This window comes from Globicephala melas, unplaced genomic scaffold (genome assembly GCF_963455315.2).
Source record: "Globicephala melas unplaced genomic scaffold, mGloMel1.2 SCAFFOLD_172, whole genome shotgun sequence".
In the NCBI taxonomy this organism is placed as follows: Eukaryota; Metazoa; Chordata; class Mammalia; order Artiodactyla; family Delphinidae; genus Globicephala; species Globicephala melas.
In genome coordinates this window covers 346,825-367,540 of record NW_027207344.1, presented here as the reverse complement: position 1 = coordinate 367,540, position 20,716 = coordinate 346,825, and the positions used below count along the sequence as shown (strand labels likewise).

Here is a 20,716-nt window from a genome sequence, read left to right as displayed (position 1 = left end):
TCAGAGCCCTCCAGACCCAGACTCCGCCATGGGCCCAGTTGCCGTCCTTTCGGCCCGCGAGCCCCTCGACCTGCACCTGGCCGCCCCCACCGGCGCCCAGCCCCGGCGCCGCCACCTGTGTGCCGGTGTGTCCCTCCACAGCTCCCTCCGACAAAAGCCCCACCCCCACCCCGCCCCTCTGGCGTGTCACCGCGGCCGGGTGCGGGAGCGGGATCGAGGGCAGGGGCCGCTTCCCCGGGCCTGCCGGCCACCAGGGGCGGGGTCCTGAGCTCGGCGGGGGGTGTGGGGGCAAGGGTGGCCTTGCCGGGGCTGAGGGGCCGTGGCGACTCAATGGTGGCTCCCGGTGGCTTCGGGCCAGCTGCTGTCGGGCAGGAGGGCCGGCCCGGGCTGCGGCCGGGCTGCGCCTAGGGCCGCGTGGGCGGGCAGGGCCGATGCCCAAGGGACCGCGGGCCCCGGGCCCTGAAGCCTCCGGGGCCACGTCCCTGTGAGCGACGTGCGGGATCTTGGGCGGGGCGCCAAGCGCCGAAGGGTTTGCTGGGTCACGGCCGCCCTGGGCTGGGAGGTGGTCGCCAAACCCTCCGCCGCCGCCCGATACCCGAGACCTCCGTTGCCCCTGCCTGGGCGGGCGAGGGGGCCCTGCCGGGGCGGGCCGGCCGCCAGGCTGGCGTTAAGGCGCCAGCGCCAGCGAAACTGGGCCTCAAGAGGCCGCCCGCGGCCCCCCGCCCCCGTCTACGGCCATACCACCCTGAACGCGCCCGATCTCGTCTGATCTCGGAAGCTAAGCAGGGTCGGGCCTGGTTAGTACTTGGATGGGAGACCGCCTGGGAATACCGGGTGCTGTAGGCTTTTTGCCTCCCGCTCCGCCCGCCTTCTCCTTTACTCGCCCGCGGCGGGGGCCGCCGGCTCCGCCCCCGCCGGGCCCCGCTGCAGGCCCCACCTCCTCAGGCCCCTCCCACCACGGCGCGCGCCGGCGGGGTCGCTCCCCGCCGGCCAGGCCGGCCAGGCGGCCAGAAGGCGGCCCTGGAAGGCAGCCGCACCCCAGACGCTCCCGGGGTGGCTGGCCCGGACCCAGACTCCGCCGCGGGCCCAGTTGCCGTCCTTTCGGCCCGCGAGCCCCTCGACCTGCACCTGGCCGCCCCCACCGGCGCCCAGCCCCGGCGCCGCCACCTGTGTGCCGGTGTGTCCCTCCACAGGTCCCTCCGACAAAAGCCCCCCACAACCCCGCCCCTCTGGCGTGTCACCGCGGCCGGGTGCGGGAGCGGGATCGAGGGCAGGGGCCGCTTCCCCGGGCCTGCCGGCCACCAGGGGCGGGGTCCTGAGCTCGGCGGGGGGTGTTGGGGGCAAGGGTGGCCTTGCCGGGGCTGAGGGGCCGTGGCGACTCAATGGTGGCTCCCAGTGGCTTCGGGCCAGCTGCTGTCGGGCAGGAGGGCCGGCCCGGGCTGCGGCCGGGCTGCGCCTAGGGCCGCGTGGGCGGGCAGGGCCGATGCCCAAGGGACCGCGGGCCCCGGGCCCTGAAGCCTCCGGGGCCACGTCCCTGTGAGCGACGTGCGGGATCTTGGGCGGGGCGCCAAGCGCCGAAGGGTTTGCTGGGTCACGGCCGCCCTGGGCTGGGAGGTGGTCGCCAAACCCTCCGCCGCCGCCCGATACCCGAGACCTCCGTTGCCCCTGCCTGGGCGGGCGAGGGGGCCCTGCCGGGGCGGGCCGGCCGCCAGGCTGGCGTTAAGGAGCCAGCGCCAGCGAAACTGGGCCTCAAGAGGCCGCCCGCGGCCCACCGCCCCCGTCTACGGCCATACCACCCTGAACGCGCCCGATCTCGTCTGATCTCGGAAGCTAAGCAGGGTCGGGCCTGGTTAGTACTTGGATGGGAGACCGCCTGGGAATACCGGGTGCTGTAGGCTTTTTGCCTCCCGCTCCGCCCGCCTTCTCCTTTACTCGCCCGCGGCGGGGGCCGCCGGCTCCGCCCCCGCCGGGCCCCGCTGCAGGCCCCACCTCCTCAGGCCCCTCCCACCACGGCGCGCGCCGGCGGGGCGCTCCCCGCCGACCCGGCCGGCCAGGCGGCCAGAAGGCGGCCCTGGAAGGCAGGCGCACCCCAGACGCTCCCGGGGTGGCTGGCCCGGACCCAGACTCCGCCGCGGGCCCAGTTGCCGTCCTTTCGGCCCGCGAGCCCCTCGACCTGCACCTGGCCGCCCCCACCGGCGCCCAGCCCCGGCGCCGCCACCTGTGTGCCGGTGTGTCCCTCCACACCTCCCTCCGACAAAAGCCCCCCCCCACCCCGCCCCTCTGGCGTGTCACCGCGGCCGGGTGCGGGAGCGGGATCGAGGGCAGGGGCCGCTTCCCCGGGCCTGCCGGCCACCAGGGTCGGGGTCCTGAGCTCGGCGGGGGGTGTTGGGGGCAAGGGTGGCCTTGCCGGGGCTGAGGGGCCGTGGCGACTCAATGGTGGCTCCCAGTGGCTTCGGGCCAGCTGCTGTCGGGCAGGAGGGCCGGCCCGGGCTGCGGCCGGGCTGCGCCTAGGGCCGCGTGGGCGGGCAGGGCCGATGCCCAAGGGACCGCGGGCCCCGGGCCCTGAAGCCTCCGGGGCCACGTCCCTGTGAGCGACGTGCGGGATCTTGGGCGGGGCGCCAAGCGCCGAAGGGTTTGCTGGGTCACGGCCGCCCTGGGCTGGGAGGTGGTCGCCAAACCCTCCGCCGCCGCCCGATACCCGAGACCTCCGTTGCCCCTGCCTGGGCGGGCGAGGGGGCCCTGCCGGGGCGGGCCGGCCGCCAGGCTGGCGTTAAGGCGCCAGCGCCAGCGAAACTGGGCCTCAAGAGGCCGCCCGCGGCCCACCGCCCCCGTCTACGGCCATACCACCCTGAACGCGCCCGATCTCGTCTGATCTCGGAAGCTAAGCAGGGTCGGGCCTGGTTAGTACTTGGATGGGAGACCGCCTGGGAATACCGGGTGCTGTAGGCTTTTTGCCTCCCGCTCCGCCCGCCTTCTCCTTTACTCGCCCGCGGCGGGGGGGCCGCCGGCTCCGCCCCCGCCGAGCCCCGCTGCAGGCAGTAGTCAAGGTGGGTTTACCTGCCCGAGCAGGAAGCTTGGGCGATGGCAGAAGTGGGAAGAAACTCTTGAGCACAGGTTCTTGGGATCCACGGAGCAGCGCATGCACATGCGATGGGTGCCTACACAGCTGGCTTGCTTGTCTGTGGGGAAAGGCGAGATGGGTCAGGGCCTGGGTTCCTGAGGGGCTGAGAATCAAGGCAGGGATAGAAGAAAGGGGACAGGCCCACATCCCCTGAACCCACGCCGGCGCCCACTCACCTTTGTGGAAAATACGATTGAAAAGTGCCCGCAAGAATCTCTTCAGATGCCTCCAGAGTTGAGGGAAGAAGGGGAGGGGGGAGGCCGGGAGCAGGGTGAGCCCTGAAATCCAACCCTTGTCCCGGTCACACCCCAGCAGCCCTCCCACCTCAGCCCCTTCAAGACCCCAGGGCTCCCCCAACCGCGCTGCACAGATCCTGCCCTGACCATAGTCACCATGTTGATCCCCACGTTGAGCAAGATGAAGCTGACCGGGATCAGAAGAATTGAGTATCCTTGCTCCTGGCATTTCCTGGGGATGGGGCCAGTGAACGGCTCGGCTCGGTAGTAGTTTCGCTCACCCATGGCCGTTGGTCCCAGGACTGCCTGGGCCCTCTGCCCTCCAGTTTTAACTGGGAGCCAGACTGGGTCATAATGGGGCAGGTGGTGAGGTCACAGTGAGGGAGGGGGATGAAAAGGAGGGCCCAGAGTGGCATTCCCTGGTAACCAGGGTCAGGTAAGCTGAGCCTGGACAGTCAAACAGGGCCCGGTGGCCGGCATACATCCCCTCGAGCGGTCATTCATTCGCTCACCGCCCGCTGACTCACTTGTTCAAATGACACATTGCGTCTCTTGGCCCCTCTTGAGACTAGGAAGACCTTGGCCTCAGAGGCCTGCTGAAGGCCTGGCTGGAGTCCAGAGCCTCAGCCTTCTTCATGCCCTTCACTGGGCCTGGAGCTGGACCTGCCCAGATGTGGAACCTCCCAGTTTGGAAGCAACTTCTTGTATGAGGCTCTCTGTGGACAGGGACAGCTGAGACACAGAGGAGGTGCCCAGAGACCAGGGGTTTGGAGTCTGCAGCTGCAGATGTACTTAGTGCATGGTATAGGACCAGGAGGGGCCTGCTGGCAGAACTGTGGCCACTAAACCAAAGGGACCCTCAGGCCAAGAAGGGGACACTGGCTTCTTATTGCAGGAAGCCAAGCGCAGGGACCCAGGCTGGCAGAAGGAGTGGCGCTTCCAAGCCACAGACCACCAATGTTTCCTGGACTCTGGCGCTCTTTATTCCTCTCTCCATGCCCTGCCGCCCCCTGCCCCTGCCCCCACTTGCTGCTGGTAAGTTCATTTTCCCAGTCTGGCTCCCGTGCAGAGAGGGCCTGGAGGCCGAGGTGGAAGGTAGCAGCGAGTTGGCCCGCGCTTGGCCCTCCTGCGGTTGCCGCTTCAGCACCAGACTGTCATACACCTGGTAGTTGGCATTGCCTCCCGGGTTCCGGCTGAGTGGCATGAAGGTGGGCGGGGGTGGAGGGTGCTCGGTAGCCTGGACGTCGGGCAGGAGGTGAGAGGGGCGGAGGAGCAGCGCTGAGCTGGGAGCCGGGGCCCGCTGGTCCGAGGCCTCGGCCAGTACCGTGAGGGAGGCGGAGGTGGCCACAGGGCGCCGCAAGGGCAGGATCTCAGCCCATTCGGCCGCCGGGTGCCGCACCTCGTGGGGATCGCGGGAGTAATCCAAGTGTCCCGTGGAGGGATGCAGGCTGCGGTTGGACTCGCTGTGAGCACAGCTGGGGAGGCTACGTCTGTGGGCCGGTGGGGTGTCGCGCTACCAGGTGTCGGGCCGGTAGACCCGAGGCACCAGAGCGGATGGAGGCTCAGAGCCCTCCAGACCCAGACTCCGCCATGGGCCCAGTTGCCGTCCTTTCGGCCCGCGAGCCCCTCGACCTGCACCTGGCCGCCCCCACCGGCGCCCAGCCACGGCGCCGCCACCTGTGTGCCGGTGTGTCCCTCCACAGCTCCCTCCGACAAAAGCCCCCCCCCACCCCGCCCCTCTGGCGTGTCACCGCGGCCGGGTGCGGGAGCGGGATCGAGGGCAGGGGCCGCTTCCCCGGGCCTGCCGGCCACCAGGGGCGGGGTCCTGAGCTCGGCGGGGGGTGTGGGGGCAAGGGTGGCCTTGCCGGGGCTGAGGGGCCGTGGCGACTCAATGGTGGCTCCCGGTGGCTTCGGGCCAGCTGCTGTCGGGCAGGAGGGCCGGCCCGGGCTGCGGCCGGGCTGCGCCTAGGGCCGCGTGGGCGGGCAGGGCCGATGCCCAAGGGACCGCGGGCCCCGGGCCCTGAAGCCTCCGGGGCCACGTCCCTGTGAGCGACGTGCGGGATCTTGGGCGGGGCGCCAAGCGCCGAAGGGTTTGCTGGGTCACGGCCGCCCTGGGCTGGGAGGTGGTCGCCAAACCCTCCGCCGCCGCCCGATACCCGAGACCTCCGTTGCCCCTGCCTGGGCGGGCGAGGGGGCCCTGCCGGGGCGGGCCGGCCGCCAGGCTGGCGTTAAGGCGCCAGCGCCAGCGAAACTGGGCCTCAAGAGGCCGCCCGCGGCCCCCCGCCCCCGTCTACGGCCATACCACCCTGAACGCGCCCGATCTCGTCTGATCTCGGAAGCTAAGCAGGGTCGGGCCTGGTTAGTACTTGGATGGGAGACCGCCTGGGAATACCGGGTGCTGTAGGCTTTTTGCCTCCCCCTCCGCCCGCCTTCTCCTTTACTCGCCCGCGGCGGGGGCCGCCGGCTCCGCCCCCGCCGGGCCCCGCTGCAGGCCCCACCTCCTCAGGCCCCTCCCACCACGGCGCGCGCCGGCGGGGTCGCTCCCCGCCGGCCCGGCCGGCCAGGCGGCCAGAAGGCGGCCCTGGAAGGCAGGCGCACCCCAGACGCTCCCGGGGTGGCTGGCCCGGACCCAGACTCCGCCGCGGGCCCAGTTGCCGTCCTTTCGGCCCGCGAGCCCCTCGACCTGCACCTGGCCGCCCCCACCGGCGCCCAGCCCCGGCGCCGCCACCTGTGTGCCGGTGTGTCCCTCCACACCTCCCTCCGACAAAAGCCCCCCCCCACCCCGCCCCTCTGGCGTGTCACCGCGGCCGGGTGCGGGAGCGGGATCGAGGGCAGGGGCCGCTTCCCCGGGCCTGCCGGCCACCAGGGTCGGGGTCCTGAGCTCGGCGGGGGGTGTTGGGGGCAAGGGTGGCCTTGCCGGGGCTGAGGGGCCGTGGCGACTCAATGGTGGCTCCCAGTGGCTTCGGGCCAGCTGCTGTCGGGCAGGAGGGCCGGCCCGGGCTGCGGCCGGGCTGCGCCTAGGGCCGCGTGGGCCGGCAGGGCCGATGCCCAAGGGACCGCGGGCCCCGGGCCCTGAAGCCTCCGGGGCCACGTCCCTGTGAGCGACGTGCGGGATCTTGGGCGGGGCGCCAAGCGCCGAAGGGTTTGCTGGGTCACGGCCGCCCTGGGCTGGGAGGTGGTCGCCAAACCCTCCGCCGCCGCCCGATACCCGAGACCTCCGTTGCCCCTGCCTGGGCGGGCGAGGGGGCCCTGCCGGGGCGGGCCGGCCGCCAGGCTGGCGTTAAGGCGCCAGCGCCAGCGAAACTGGGCCTCAAGAGGCCGCCCGCGGCCCACCGCCCCCGTCTACGGCCATACCACCCTGAACGCGCCCGATCTCGTCTGATCTCGGAAGCTAAGCAGGGTCGGGCCTGGTTAGTACTTGGATGGGAGACCGCCTGGGAATACCGGGTGCTGTAGGCTTTTTGCCTCCCGCTCCGCCCGCCTTCTCCTTTACTCGCCCGCGGCGGGGGGGCCGCCGGCTCCGCCCCCGCCGAGCCCCGCTGCAGGCAGTAGTCAAGGTGGGTTTACCTGCCCGAGCAGGAAGCTTGGGCGATGGCAGAAGTGGGAAGAAACTCTTGAGCACAGGTTCTTGGGATCCACGGAGCAGCGCATGCACATGCGATGGGTGCCTACACAGCTGGCTTGCTTGTCTGTGGGGAAAGGCGAGATGGGTCAGGGCCTGGGTTCCTGAGGGGCTGAGAATCAAGGCAGGGATAGAAGAAAGGGGACAGGCCCACATCCCCTGAACCCACGCCGGCGCCCACTCACCTTTGTGGAAAATACGATTGAAAAGTGCCCGCAAGAATCTCTTCAGATGCCTCCAGAGTTGAGGGAAGAAGGGGAGGGGGGAGGCCGGGAGCAGGGTGAGCCCTGAAATCCAACCCTTGTCCCGGTCACACCCCAGCAGCCCTCCCACCTCAGCCCCTTCAAGACCCCAGGGCTCCCCCAACCGCGCTGCACAGATCCTGCCCTGACCATAGTCACCATGTTGATCCCCACGTTGAGCAAGATGAAGCTGACCGGGATCAGAAGAATTGAGTATCCTTGCTCCTGGCATTTCCTGGGGATGGGGCCAGTGAACGGCTCGGCTCGGTAGTAGTTTCGCTCACCCATGGCCGTTGGTCCCAGGACTGCCTGGGCCCTCTGCCCTCCAGTTTTAACTGGGAGCCAGACTGGGTCATAATGGGGCAGGTGGTGAGGTCACAGTGAGGGAGGGGGATGAAAAGGAGGGCCCAGAGTGGCATTCCCTGGTAACCAGGGTCAGGTAAGCTGAGCCTGGACAGTCAAACAGGGCCCGGTGGCCGGCATACATCCCCTCGAGCGGTCATTCATTCGCTCACCGCCCGCTGACTCACTTGTTCAAATGACACATTGCGTCTCTTGGCCCCTCTTGAGACTAGGAAGACCTTGGCCTCAGAGGCCTGCTGAAGGCCTGGCTGGAGTCCAGAGCCTCAGCCTTCTTCATGCCCTTCACTGGGCCTGGAGCTGGACCTGCCCAGATGTGGAACCTCCCAGTTTGGAAGCAACTTCTTGTATGAGGCTCTCTGTGGACAGGGACAGCTGAGACACAGAGGAGGTGCCCAGAGACCAGGGGTTTGGAGTCTGCAGCTGCAGATGTACTTAGTGCATGGTATAGGACCAGGAGGGGCCTGCTGGCAGAACTGTGGCCACTAAACCAAAGGGACCCTCAGGCCAAGAAGGGGACACTGGCTTCTTATTGCAGGAAGCCAAGCGCAGGGACCCAGGCTGGCAGAAGGAGTGGCGCTTCCAAGCCACAGACCACCAATGTTTCCTGGACTCTGGCGCTCTTTATTCCTCTCTCCATGCCCTGCCGCCCCCTGCCCCTGCCCCCACTTGCTGCTGGTAAGTTCATTTTCCCAGTCTGGCTCCCGTGCAGAGAGGGCCTGGAGGCCGAGGTGGAAGGTAGCAGCGAGTTGGCCCGCGCTTGGCCCTCCTGCGGTTGCCGCTTCAGCACCAGACTGTCATACACCTGGTAGTTGGCATTGCCTCCCGGGTTCCGGCTGAGTGGCATGAAGGTGGGCGGGGGTGGAGGGTGCTCGGTAGCCTGGACGTCGGGCAGGAGGTGAGAGGGGCGGAGGAGCAGCGCTGAGCTGGGAGCCGGGGCCCGCTGGTCCGAGGCCTCGGCCAGTACCGTGAGGGAGGCGGAGGTGGCCACAGGGCGCCGCAAGGGCAGGATCTCAGCCCATTCGGCCGCCGGGTGCCGCACCTCGTGGGGATCGCGGGAGTAATCCAAGTGTCCCGTGGAGGGATGCAGGCTGCGGTTGGACTCGCTGTGAGCACAGCTGGGGAGGCTACGTCTGTGGGCCGGTGGGGTGTCGCGCTACCAGGCGTCGGGCCGGTAGACCCGAGGCACCAGAGCGGATGGAGGCTCAGAGCCCTCCAGACCCAGACTCCGCCATGGGCCCAGTTGCCGTCCTTTCGGCCCGCGAGCCCCTCGACCTGCACCTGGCCGCCCCCACCGGCGCCCAGCCCCGGCGCCGCCACCTGTGTGCCGGTGTGTCCCTCCACAGCTCCCTCTGACAAAAGCCCCCCCCCACCCCGCCCCTCTGGCGTGTCACCGCGGCCGGGTGCGGGAGCGGGATCGAGGGCAGGGGCCGCTTCCCCGGGCCTGCCGGCCACCAGGGGCGGGGTCCTGAGCTCGGCGGGGGGTGTGGGGGCAAGGGTGGCCTTGCCGGGGCTGAGGGGCCGTGGCAACTCAATGGTGGCTCCCGGTGGCTTCGGGCCAGCTGCTGTCGGGCAGGAGGGCCGGCCCGGGCTGCGGCCGGGCTGCGCCTAGGGCCGCGTGGGCGGGCAGGGCCGATGCCCAAGGGACCGCGGGCCCCGGGCCCTGAAGCCTCCGGGGCCACGTCCCTGTGAGCGACGTGCGGGATCTTGGGCGGGGCGCCAAGCGCCGAAGGGTTTGCTGGGTCACGGCCGCCCTGGGCTGGGAGGTGGTCGCCAAACCCTCCGCCGCCGCCCGATACCCGAGACCTCCGTTGCCCCTGCCTGGGCGGGCGAGGGGGCCCTGCCGGGGCGGGCCGGCCGCCAGGCTGGCGTTAAGGCGCCAGCGCCAGCGAAACTGGGCCTCAAGAGGCCGCCCGCGGCCCCCCGCCCCCCCCCCCCCCCGTCTACGGCCATACCACCCTGAACGCGCCCGATCTCGTCTGATCTCGGAAGCTAAGCAGGGTCGGGCCTGGTTAGTACTTGGATGGGAGACCGCCTGGGAATACCGGGTGCTGTAGGCTTTTTGCCTCCCGCTCCGCCCGCCTTCTCCTTTACTCGCCCGCGGCGGGGGGCCGCCGGCTCCGCCCCCGCCGAGCCCCGCTGCAGGCAGTAGTCAAGGTGGGTTTACCTGCCCGAACAGGAAGCTTGGGCGATGGCAGAAGTGGGAAGAAACTCTTGAGCACAGGTTCTTGGGATCCACGGAGCAGCGCATGCACATGCGATGGGTGCCTACACAGCTGGCTTGCTTGTCTGTGGGGAAAGGCGAGATGGGTCAGGGCCTGGGTTCCTGAGGGGCTGAGAATCAAGGCAGGGATAGAAGAAAGGGGACAGGCCCACATCCCCTGAACCCACGCCGGCGCCCACTCACCTTTGTGGAAAATACGATTGAAAAGTGCCCGCAAGAATCTCTTCAGATGCCTCCAGAGTTGAGGGAAGAAGGGGAGGGGGGAGGCCGGGAGCAGGGTGAGCCCTGAAATCCAACCCTTGTCCCGGTCACACCCCAGCAGCCCTCCCACCTCAGCCCCTTCAAGACCCCAGGGCTCCCCCAACCGCGCTGCACAGATCCTGCCCTGACCATAGTCACCATGTTGATCCCCACGTTGAGCAAGATGAAGCTGACCGGGATCAGAAGAATTGAGTATCCTTGCTCCTGGCATTTCCTGGGGATGGGGCCAGTGAACGGCTCGGCTCGGTAGTAGTTTCGCTCACCCATGGCCGTTGGTCCCAGGACTGCCTGGGCCCTCTGCCCTCCAGTTTTAACTGGGAGCCAGACTGGGTCATAATGGGGCAGGTGGTGAGGTCACAGTGAGGGAGGGGGATGAAAAGGAGGGCCCAGAGTGGCATTCCCTGGTAACCAGGGTCAGGTAAGCTGAGCCTGGACAGTCAAACAGGGCCCGGTGGCCGGCATACATCCCCTCGAGCGGTCATTCATTCGCTCACCGCCCGCTGACTCACTTGTTCAAATGACACATTGCGTCTCTTGGCCCCTCTTGAGACTAGGAAGACCTTGGCCTCAGAGGCCTGCTGAAGGCCTGGCTGGAGTCCAGAGCCTCAGCCTTCTTCATGCCCTTCACTGGGCCTGGAGCTGGACCTGCCCAGATGTGGAACCTCCCAGTTTGGAAGCAACTTCTTGTATGAGGCTCTCTGTGGACAGGGACAGCTGAGACACAGAGGAGGTGCCCAGAGACCAGGGGTTTGGAGTCTGCAGCTGCAGATGTACTTAGTGCATGGTATAGGACCAGGAGGGGCCTGCTGGCAGAACTGTGGCCACTAAACCAAAGGGACCCTCAGGCCAAGAAGGGGACACTGGCTTCTTATTGCAGGAAGCCAAGCGCAGGGACCCAGGCTGGCAGAAGGAGTGGCGCTTCCAAGCCACAGACCACCAATGTTTCCTGGACTCTGGCGCTCTTTATTCCTCTCTCCATGCCCTGCCGCCCCCTGCCCCTGCCCCCACTTGCTGCTGGTAAGTTCATTTTCCCAGTCTGGCTCCCGTGCAGAGAGGGCCTGGAGGCCGAGGTGGAAGGTAGCAGCGAGTTGGCCCGCGCTTGGCCCTCCTGCGGTTGCCGCTTCAGCACCAGACTGTCATACACCTGGTAGTTGGCATTGCCTCCCGGGTTCCGGCTGAGTGGCATGAAGGTGGGCGGGGGTGGAGGGTGCTCGGTAGCCTGGACGTCGGGCAGGAGGTGAGAGGGGCGGAGGAGCAGCGCTGAGCTGGGAGCCGGGGCCCGCTGGTCCGAGGCCTCGGCCAGTACCGTGAGGGAGGCGGAGGTGGCCACAGGGCGCCGCAAGGGCAGGATCTCAGCCCATTCGGCCGCCGGGTGCCGCACCTCGTGGGGATCGCGGGAGTAATCCAAGTGTCCCGTGGAGGGATGCAGGCTGCGGTTGGACTCGCTGTGAGCACAGCTGGGGAGGCTACGTCTGTGGGCCGGTGGGGTGTCGCGCTACCAGGCGTCGGGCCGGTAGACCCGAGGCACCAGAGCGGATGGAGGCTCAGAGCCCTCCAGACCCAGACTCCGCCATGGGCCCAGTTGCCGTCCTTTCGGCCCGCGAGCCCCTCGACCTGCACCTGGCCGCCCCCACCGGCGCCCAGCCCCGGCGCCGCCACCTGTGTGCCGGTGTGTCCCTCCACAGCTCCCTCTGACAAAAGCCCCCCCCCACCCCGCCCCTCTGGCGTGTCACCGCGGCCGGGTGCGGGAGCGGGATCGAGGGCAGGGGCCGCTTCCCCGGGCCTGCCGGCCACCAGGGGCGGGGTCCTGAGCTCGGCGGGGGGTGTGGGGGCAAGGGTGGCCTTGCCGGGGCTGAGGGGCCGTGGCGACTCAATGGTGGCTCCCGGTGGCTTCGGGCCAGCTGCTGTCGGGCAGGAGGGCCGGCCCGGGCTGCGGCCGGGCTGCGCCTAGGGCCGCGTGGGCGGGCAGGGCCGATGCCCAAGGGACCGCGGGCCCCGGGCCCTGAAGCCTCCGGGGCCACGTCCCTGTGAGCGACGTGCGGGATCTTGGGCGGGGCGCCAAGCGCCGAAGGGTTTGCTGGGTCACGGCCGCCCTGGGCTGGGAGGTGGTCGCCAAACCCTCCGCCGCCGCCCGATACCCGAGACCTCCGTTGCCCCTGCCTGGGCGGGCGAGGGGGCCCTGCCGGGGCGGGCCGGCCGCCAGGCTGGCGTTAAGGCGCCAGCGCCAGCGAAACTGGGCCTCAAGAGGCCGCCCGCGGCCCCCCGCCCCCACCCCCGTCTACGGCCATACCACCCTGAACGCGCCCGATCTCGTCTGATCTCGGAAGCTAAGCAGGGTCGGGCCTGGTTAGTACTTGGATGGGAGACCGCCTGGGAATACCGGGTGCTGTAGGCTTTTTGCCTCCCGCTCCGCCCGCCTTCTCCTTTACTCGCCCGCGGCGGGGGGGCCGCCGGCTCCGCCCCCGCCGAGCCCCGCTGCAGGCAGTAGTCAAGGTGGGTTTACCTGCCCGAGCAGGAAGCTTGGGCGATGGCAGAAGTGGGAAGAAACTCTTGAGCACAGGTTCTTGGGATCCACGGAGCAGCGCATGCACATGCGATGGGTGCCTACACAGCTGGCTTGCTTGTCTGTGGGGAAAGGCGAGATGGGTCAGGGCCTGGGTTCCTGAGGGGCTGAGAATCAAGGCAGGGATAGAAGAAAGGGGACAGGCCCACATCCCCTGAACCCACGCCGGCGCCCACTCACCTTTGTGGAAAATACGATTGAAAAGTGCCCGCAAGAATCTCTTCAGATGCCTCCAGAGTTGAGGGAAGAAGGGGAGGGGGGAGGCCGGGAGCAGGGTGAGCCCTGAAATCCAACCCTTGTCCCGGTCACACCCCAGCAGCCCTCCCACCTCAGCCCCTTCAAGACCCCAGGGCTCCCCCAACCGCGCTGCACAGATCCTGCCCTGACCATAGTCACCATGTTGATCCCCACGTTGAGCAAGATGAAGCTGACCGGGATCAGAAGAATTGAGTATCCTTGCTCCTGGCATTTCCTGGGGATGGGGCCAGTGAACGGCTCGGCTCGGTAGTAGTTTCGCTCACCCATGGCCGTTGGTCCCAGGACTGCCTGGGCCCTCTGCCCTCCAGTTTTAACTGGGAGCCAGACTGGGTCATAATGGGGCAGGTGGTGAGGTCACAGTGAGGGAGGGGGATGAAAAGGAGGGCCCAGAGTGGCATTCCCTGGTAACCAGGGTCAGGTAAGCTGAGCCTGGACAGTCAAACAGGGCCCGGTGGCCGGCATACATCCCCTCGAGCGGTCATTCATTCGCTCACCGCCCGCTGACTCACTTGTTCAAATGACACATTGCGTCTCTTGGCCCCTCTTGAGACTAGGAAGACCTTGGCCTCAGAGGCCTGCTGAAGGCCTGGCTGGAGTCCAGAGCCTCAGCCTTCTTCATGCCCTTCACTGGGCCTGGAGCTGGACCTGCCCAGATGTGGAACCTCCCAGTTTGGAAGCAACTTCTTGTATGAGGCTCTCTGTGGACAGGGACAGCTGAGACACAGAGGAGGTGCCCAGAGACCAGGGGTTTGGAGTCTGCAGCTGCAGATGTACTTAGTGCATGGTATAGGACCAGGAGGGGCCTGCTGGCAGAACTGTGGCCACTAAACCAAAGGGACCCTCAGGCCAAGAAGGGGACACTGGCTTCTTATTGCAGGAAGCCAAGCGCAGGGACCCAGGCTGGCAGAAGGAGTGGCGCTTCCAAGCCACAGACCACCAATGTTTCCTGGACTCTGGCGCTCTTTATTCCTCTCTCCATGCCCTGCCGCCCCCTGCCCCTGCCCCCACTTGCTGCTGGTAAGTTCATTTTCCCAGTCTGGCTCCCGTGCAGAGAGGGCCTGGAGGCCGAGGTGGAAGGTAGCAGCGAGTTGGCCCGCGCTTGGCCCTCCTGCGGTTGCCGCTTCAGCACCAGACTGTCATACACCTGGTAGTTGGCATTGCCTCCCGGGTTCCGGCTGAGTGGCATGAAGGTGGGCGGGGGTGGAGGGTGCTCGGTAGCCTGGACGTCGGGCAGGAGGTGAGAGGGGCGGAGGAGCAGCGCTGAGCTGGGAGCCGGGGCCCGCTGGTCCGAGGCCTCGGCCAGTACCGTGAGGGAGGCGGAGGTGGCCACAGGGCGCCGCAAGGGCAGGATCTCAGCCCATTCGGCCGCCGGGTGCCGCACCTCGTGGGGATCGCGGGAGTAATCCAAGTGTCCCGTGGAGGGATGCAGGCTGCGGTTGGACTCGCTGTGAGCACAGCTGGGGAGGCTACGTCTGTGGGCCGGTGGGGTGTCGCGCTACCAGGCGTCGGGCCGGTAGACCCGAGGCACCAGAGCGGATGGAGGCTCAGAGCCCTCCAGACCCAGACTCCGCCATGGGCCCAGTTGCCGTCCTTTCGGCCCGCGAGCCCCTCGACCTGCACCTGGCCGCCCCCACCGGCGCCCAGCCCCGGCGCCGCCACCTGTGTGCCGGTGTGTCCCTCCACAGCTCCCTCTGACAAAAGCCCCCCCCCACCCCGCCCCTCTGGCGTGTCACCGCGGCCGGGTGCGGGAGCGGGATCGAGGGCAGGGGCCGCTTCCCCGGGCCTGCCGGCCACCAGGGGCGGGGTCCTGAGCTCGGCGGGGGGTGTGGGGGCAAGGGTGGCCTTGCCGGGGCTGAGGGGCCGTGGCAACTCAATGGTGGCTCCCGGTGGCTTCGGGCCAGCTGCTGTCGGGCAGGAGGGCCGGCCCGGGCTGCGGCCGGGCTGCGCCTAGGGCCGCGTGGGCGGGCAGGGCCGATGCCCAAGGGACCGCGGGCCCCGGGCCCTGAAGCCTCCGGGGCCACGTCCCTGTGAGCGACGTGCGGGATCTTGGGCGGGGCGCCAAGCGCCGAAGGGTTTGCTGGGTCACGGCCGCCCTGGGCTGGGAGGTGGTCGCCAAACCCTCCGCCGCCGCCCGATACCCGAGACCTCCGTTGCCCCTGCCTGGGCGGGCGAGGGGGCCCTGCCGGGGCGGGCCGGCCGCCAGGCTGGCGTTAAGGCGCCAGCGCCAGCGAAACTGGGCCTCAAGAGGCCGCCCGCGGCCCCCCGCCCCCCCCCCCCCCCCGTCTACGGCCATACCACCCTGAACGCGCCCGATCTCGTCTGATCTCGGAAGCTAAGCAGGGTCGGGCCTGGTTAGTACTTGGATGGGAGACCGCCTGGGAATACCGGGTGCTGTAGGCTTTTTGCCTCCCGCTCCGCCCGCCTTCTCCTTTACTCGCCCGCGGCGGGGGGCCGCCGGCTCCGCCCCCGCCGAGCCCCGCTGCAGGCAGTAGTCAAGGTGGGTTTACCTGCCCGAACAGGAAGCTTGGGCGATGGCAGAAGTGGGAAGAAACTCTTGAGCACAGGTTCTTGGGATCCACGGAGCAGCGCATGCACATGCGATGGGTGCCTACACAGCTGGCTTGCTTGTCTGTGGGGAAAGGCGAGATGGGTCAGGGCCTGGGTTCCTGAGGGGCTGAGAATCAAGGCAGGGATAGAAGAAAGGGGACAGGCCCACATCCCCTGAACCCACGCCGGCGCCCACTCACCTTTGTGGAAAATACGATTGAAAAGTGCCCGCAAGAATCTCTTCAGATGCCTCCAGAGTTGAGGGAAGAAGGGGAGGGGGGAGGCCGGGAGCAGGGTGAGCCCTGAAATCCAACCCTTGTCCCGGTCACACCCCAGCAGCCCTCCCACCTCAGCCCCTTCAAGACCCCAGGGCTCCCCCAACCGCGCTGCACAGATCCTGCCCTGACCATAGTCACCATGTTGATCCCCACGTTGAGCAAGATGAAGCTGACCGGGATCAGAAGAATTGAGTATCCTTGCTCCTGGCATTTCCTGGGGATGGGGCCAGTGAACGGCTCGGCTCGGTAGTAGTTTCGCTCACCCATGGCCGTTGGTCCCAGGACTGCCTGGGCCCTCTGCCCTCCAGTTTTAACTGGGAGCCAGACTGGGTCATAATGGGGCAGGTGGTGAGGTCACAGTGAGGGAGGGGGATGAAAAGGAGGGCCCAGAGTGGCATTCCCTGGTAACCAGGGTCAGGTAAGCTGAGCCTGGACAGTCAAACAGGGCCCGGTGGCCGGCATACATCCCCTCGAGCGGTCATTCATTCGCTCACCGCCCGCTGACTCACTTGTTCAAATGACACATTGCGTCTCTTGGCCCCTCTTGAGACTAGGAAGACCTTGGCCTCAGAGGCCTGCTGAAGGCCTGGCTGGAGTCCAGAGCCTCAGCCTTCTTCATGCCCTTCACTGGGCCTGGAGCTGGACCTGCCCAGATGTGGAACCTCCCAGTTTGGAAGCAACTTCTTGTATGAGGCTCTCTGTGGACAGGGACAGCTGAGACACAGAGGAGGTGCCCAGAGACCAGGGGTTTGGAGTCTGCAGCTGCAGATGTACTTAGTGCATGGTATAGGACCAGGAGGGGCCTGCTGGCAGAACTGTGGCCACTAAACCAAAGGGACCCTCAGGCCAAGAAGGGGACACTGGCTTCTTATTGCAGGAAGCCAAGCGCAGGGACCCAGGCTGGCAGAAGGAGTGGCGCTTCCAAGCCACAGACCACCAATGTTTCCTGGACTCTGGCGCTCTTTATTCCTCTCTCCATGCCCTGCCGCCCCCTGCCCCTGCCCCCACTTGCTGCTGGTAAGTTCATTTTCCCAGTCTGGCTCCCGTGCAGAGAGGGCCTGGAGGCCGAGGTGGAAGGTAGCAGCGAGTTGGCCCGCGCTTGGCCCTCCTGCGGTTGCCGCTTCAGCACCAGACTGTCATACACCTGGTAGTTGGCATTGCCTCCCGGGTTCCGGCTGAGTGGCATGAAGGTGGGCGGGGGTGGAGGGTGCTCGGTAGCCTGGACGTCGGGCAGGAGGTGAGAGGGGCGGAGGAGCAGCGCTGAGCTGGGAGCCGGGGCCCGCTGGTCCGAGGCCTCGGCCAGTACCGTGAGGGAGGCGGAGGTGGCCACAGGGCGCCGCAAGGGCAGGATCTCAGCCCATTCGGCCGCCGGGTGCCGCACCTCGTGGGGATCGCGGGAGTAATCCAAGTGTCCCGTGGAGGGATGCAGGCTGCGGTTGGACTCGCTGTGAGCACAGCTGGGGAGGCTACGTCTGTGGGCCGGTGGGGTGTCGCGCTACCAGGCGTCGGGCCGGTAGACCCGAGGCACCAGAGCGGATGGAGGCTCAGAGCCCTCCAGACCCAGACTCCGCCATGGGCCCAGTTGCCGTCCTTTCGGCCCGCGAGCCCCTCGACCTGCACCTGGCCGCCCCCACCGGCGCCCAGCCCCGGCGCCGCCACCTGTGTGCCGGTGTGTCCCTCCACAGCTCCCTCTGACAAAAGCCCCCCCCCACCCCGCCCCTCTGGCGTGTCACCGCGGCCGGGTGCGGGAGCGGGATCGAGGGCAGGGGCCGCTTCCCCGGGCCTGCCGGCCACCAGGGGCGGGGTCCTGAGCTCGGCGGGGGGTGTGGGGGCAAGGGTGGCCTTGCCGGGGCTGAGGGGCCGTGGCGACTCAATGGTGGCTCCCGGTGGCTTCGGGCCAGCTGCTGTCGGGCAGGAGGGCCGGCCCGGGCTGCGGCCGGGCTGCGCCTAGGGCCGCGTGGGCGGGCAGGGCCGATGCCCAAGGGACCGCGGGCCCCGGGCCCTGAAGCCTCCGGGGCCACGTCCCTGTGAGCGACGTGCGGGATCTTGGGCGGGGCGCCAAGCGCCGAAGGGTTTGCTGGGTCACGGCCGCCCTGGGCTGGGAGGTGGTCGCCAAACCCTCCGCCGCCGCCCGATACCCGAGACCTCCGTTGCCCCTGCCTGGGCGGGCGAGGGGGCCCTGCCGGGGCGGGCCGGCCGCCAGGCTGGCGTTAAGGCGCCAGCGCCAGCGAAACTGGGCCTCAAGAGGCCGCCCGCGGCCCCCCGCCCCCACCCCCGTCTACGGCCATACCACCCTGAACGCGCCCGATCTCGTCTGATCTCGGAAGCTAAGCAGGGTCGGGCCTGGTTAGTACTTGGATGGGAGACCGCCTGGGAATACCGGGTGCTGTAGGCTTTTTGCCTCCCGCTCCGCCCGCCTTCTCCTTTACTCGCCCGCGGCGGGGGGGCCGCCGGCTCCGCCCCCGCCGAGCCCCGCTGCAGGCAGTAGTCAAGGTGGGTTTACCTGCCCGAGCAGGAAGCTTGGGCGATGGCAGAAGTGGGAAGAAACTCTTGAGCACAGGTTCTTGGGATCCACGGAGCAGCGCATGCACATGCGATGGGTGCCTACACAGCTGGCTTGCTTGTCTGTGGGGAAAGGCGAGATGGGTCAGGGCCTGGGTTCCTGAGGGGCTGAGAATCAAGGCAGGGATAGAAGAAAGGGGACAGGCCCACATCCCCTGAACCCACGCCGGCGCCCACTCACCTTTGTGGAAAATACGATTGAAAAGTGCCCGCAAGAATCTCTTCAGATGCCTCCAGAGTTGAGGGAAGAAGGGGAGGGGGGAGGCCGGGAGCAGGGTGAGCCCTGAAATCCAACCCTTGTCCCGGTCACACCCCAGCAGCCCTCCCACCTCAGCCCCTTCAAGACCCCAGGGCTCCCCCAACCGCGCTGCACAGATCCTGCCCTGACCATAGTCACCATGTTGATCCCCACGTTGAGCAAGATGAAGCTGACCGGGATCAGAAGAATTGAGTATCCTTGCTCCTGGCATTTCCTGGGGATGGGGCCAGTGAACGGCTCGGCTCGGTAGTAGTTTCGCTCACCCATGGCCGTTGGTCCCAGGACTGCCTGGGCCCTCTGCCCTCCAGTTTTAACTGGGAGCCAGACTGGGTCATAATGGGGCAGGTGGTGAGGTCACAGTGAGGGAGGGGGATGAAAAGGAGGGCCCAGAGTGGCATTCCCTGGTAACCAGGGTCAGGTAAGCTGAGCCTGGACAGTCAAACAGGGCCCGGTGGCCGGCATACATCCCCTCGAGCGGTCATTCATTCGCTCACCGCCCGCTGACTCACTTGTTCAAATGACACATTGCGTCTCTTGGCCCCTCTTGAGACTAGGAAGACCTTGGCCTCAGAGGCCTGCTGAAGGCCTGGCTGGAGTCCAGAGCCTCAGCCTTCTTCATGCCCTTCACTGGGCCTGGAGCTGGACCTGCCCAGATGTGGAACCTCCCAGTTTGGAAGCAACTTCTTGTATGAGGCTCTCTGTGGACAGGGACAGCTGAGACACAGAGGAGGTGCCCAGAGACCAGGGGTTTGGAGTCTGCAGCTGCAGATGTACTTAGTGCATGGTATAGGACCAGGAGGGGCCTGCTGGCAGAACTGTGGCCACTAAACCAAAGGGACCCTCAGGCCAAGAAGGGGACACTGGCTTCTTATTGCAGGAAGCCAAGCGCAGGGACCCAGGCTGGCAGAAGGAGTGGCGCTTCCAAGCCACAGACCACCAATGTTTCCTGGACTCTGGCGCTCTTTATTCCTCTCTCCATGCCCTGCCGCCCCCTGCCCCTGCCCCCACTTGCTGCTGGTAAGTTCATTTTCCCAGTCTGGCTCCCGTGCAGAGAGGGCCTGGAGGCCGAGGTGGAAGGTAGCAGCGAGTTGGCCCGCGCTTGGCCCTCCTGCGGTTGCCGCTTCAGCACCAGACTGTCATACACCTGGTAGTTGGCATTGCCTCCCGGGTTCCGGCTGAGTGGCATGAAGGTGGGCGGGGGTGGAGGGTGCTCGGTAGCCTGGACGTCGGGCAGGAGGTGAGAGGGGCGGAGGAGCAGCGCTGAGCTGGGAGCCGGGGCCCGCTGGTCCGAGGCCTCGGCCAGTACCGTGAGGGAGGCGGAGGTGGCCACAGGGCGCCGCAAGGGCAGGATCTCAGCCCATTCGGCCGCCGGGTGCCGCACCTCGTGGGGATCGCGGGAGTAATCCAAGTGTCCCGTGGAGGGATGCAGGCTGCGGTTGGACTCGCTGTGAGCACAGCTGGGGAGGCTACGTCTGTGGGCCGGTGGGGTGTCGCGCTACCAGGCGTCGGGCCGGTAGACCCGAGGCACCAGAGCGGATGGAGGCTCAGAGCCCTCCAGACCCAGACTCCGCCATGGGCCCAGTTGCCGTCCTTTCGGCCCGCGAGCCCCTCGACCTGCACCTGGCCGCCCCCACCGGCGCCCAGCCCCGGCGCCGCCACCTGTGTGCCGGTGTGTCCCTCCACAGCTCCCTCTGACAAAAGCCCCCCCCCACCCCGCCCCTCTGGCGTGTCACCGCGGCCGGGTGCGGGAGCGGGATCGAGGGCAGGGGCCGCTTCCCCGGGCCTGCCGGCCACCAGGGGCGGGGTCCTGAGCTCGGCGGGGGGTGTGGGGGCAAGGGTGGCCTTGCCGGGGCTGAGGGGCCGTGGCGACTCAATGGTGGCTCCCAGTGGCTTCGGGCCAGCTGCTGTCGGGCAGGAGGGCCGGCCCGGGCTGCGGCCGGGCTGCGCCTAGGGCCGCGTGGGCGGGCAGGGCCGATGCCCAAGGGACCGCGGGCCCCGGGCCCTGAAGCCTCCGGGGCCACGTCCCTGTGAGCGACGTGCGGGATCTTGGGCGGGGCGCCAAGCGCCGAAGGGTTTGCTGGGTCACGGCCGCCCTGGGCTGGGAGGTGGTCGCCAAACCCTCCGCCGCCGCCCGATACCCGAGACCTCCGTTGCCCCTGCCTGGGCGGGCGAGGGGGCCCTGC

At 68.2% G+C, this 20,716-nt stretch overlaps 9 non-coding genes across 9 annotated transcripts; all 9 read left to right on the top strand.

The window, feature by feature from the left end:
• Window positions 1–727: 727 nt before the first annotated feature.
• LOC132596301 (5S ribosomal RNA) lies at window positions 728–846 on the top strand. The gene has a single exon (XR_009562400.1). It is a non-coding gene; the product is annotated as a 5S ribosomal RNA (ribosomal RNA).
• Window positions 847–1,779: 933 nt separating this feature from the next.
• On the top strand, window positions 1,780–1,898 carry LOC132596290 (5S ribosomal RNA). Its single transcript, XR_009562389.1, has one exon. It is a non-coding gene; the product is annotated as a 5S ribosomal RNA (ribosomal RNA).
• A 932-nt stretch (window positions 1,899–2,830) lies between these two features.
• Window positions 2,831–2,949, top strand: LOC132596279 (5S ribosomal RNA). Its single transcript, XR_009562378.1, has one exon. It is a non-coding gene; the product is annotated as a 5S ribosomal RNA (ribosomal RNA).
• Window positions 2,950–5,645: 2,696 nt separating this feature from the next.
• LOC132596268 (5S ribosomal RNA) lies at window positions 5,646–5,764 on the top strand. Its single transcript, XR_009562367.1, has one exon. It is a non-coding gene; the product is annotated as a 5S ribosomal RNA (ribosomal RNA).
• A 933-nt stretch (window positions 5,765–6,697) lies between these two features.
• LOC132596257 (5S ribosomal RNA) lies at window positions 6,698–6,816 on the top strand. Its single transcript, XR_009562356.1, has one exon. It is a non-coding gene; the product is annotated as a 5S ribosomal RNA (ribosomal RNA).
• Window positions 6,817–9,522: 2,706 nt separating this feature from the next.
• On the top strand, window positions 9,523–9,641 carry LOC132596246 (5S ribosomal RNA). Its single transcript, XR_009562345.1, has one exon. It is a non-coding gene; the product is annotated as a 5S ribosomal RNA (ribosomal RNA).
• A 2,701-nt stretch (window positions 9,642–12,342) lies between these two features.
• On the top strand, window positions 12,343–12,461 carry LOC132596365 (5S ribosomal RNA). The gene has a single exon (XR_009562464.1). It is a non-coding gene; the product is annotated as a 5S ribosomal RNA (ribosomal RNA).
• A 2,707-nt stretch (window positions 12,462–15,168) lies between these two features.
• LOC132596353 (5S ribosomal RNA) lies at window positions 15,169–15,287 on the top strand. The gene has a single exon (XR_009562452.1). It is a non-coding gene; the product is annotated as a 5S ribosomal RNA (ribosomal RNA).
• A 2,701-nt stretch (window positions 15,288–17,988) lies between these two features.
• LOC132596342 (5S ribosomal RNA) lies at window positions 17,989–18,107 on the top strand. The gene has a single exon (XR_009562441.1). It is a non-coding gene; the product is annotated as a 5S ribosomal RNA (ribosomal RNA).
• Window positions 18,108–20,716: the final 2,609 nt, after the last annotated feature.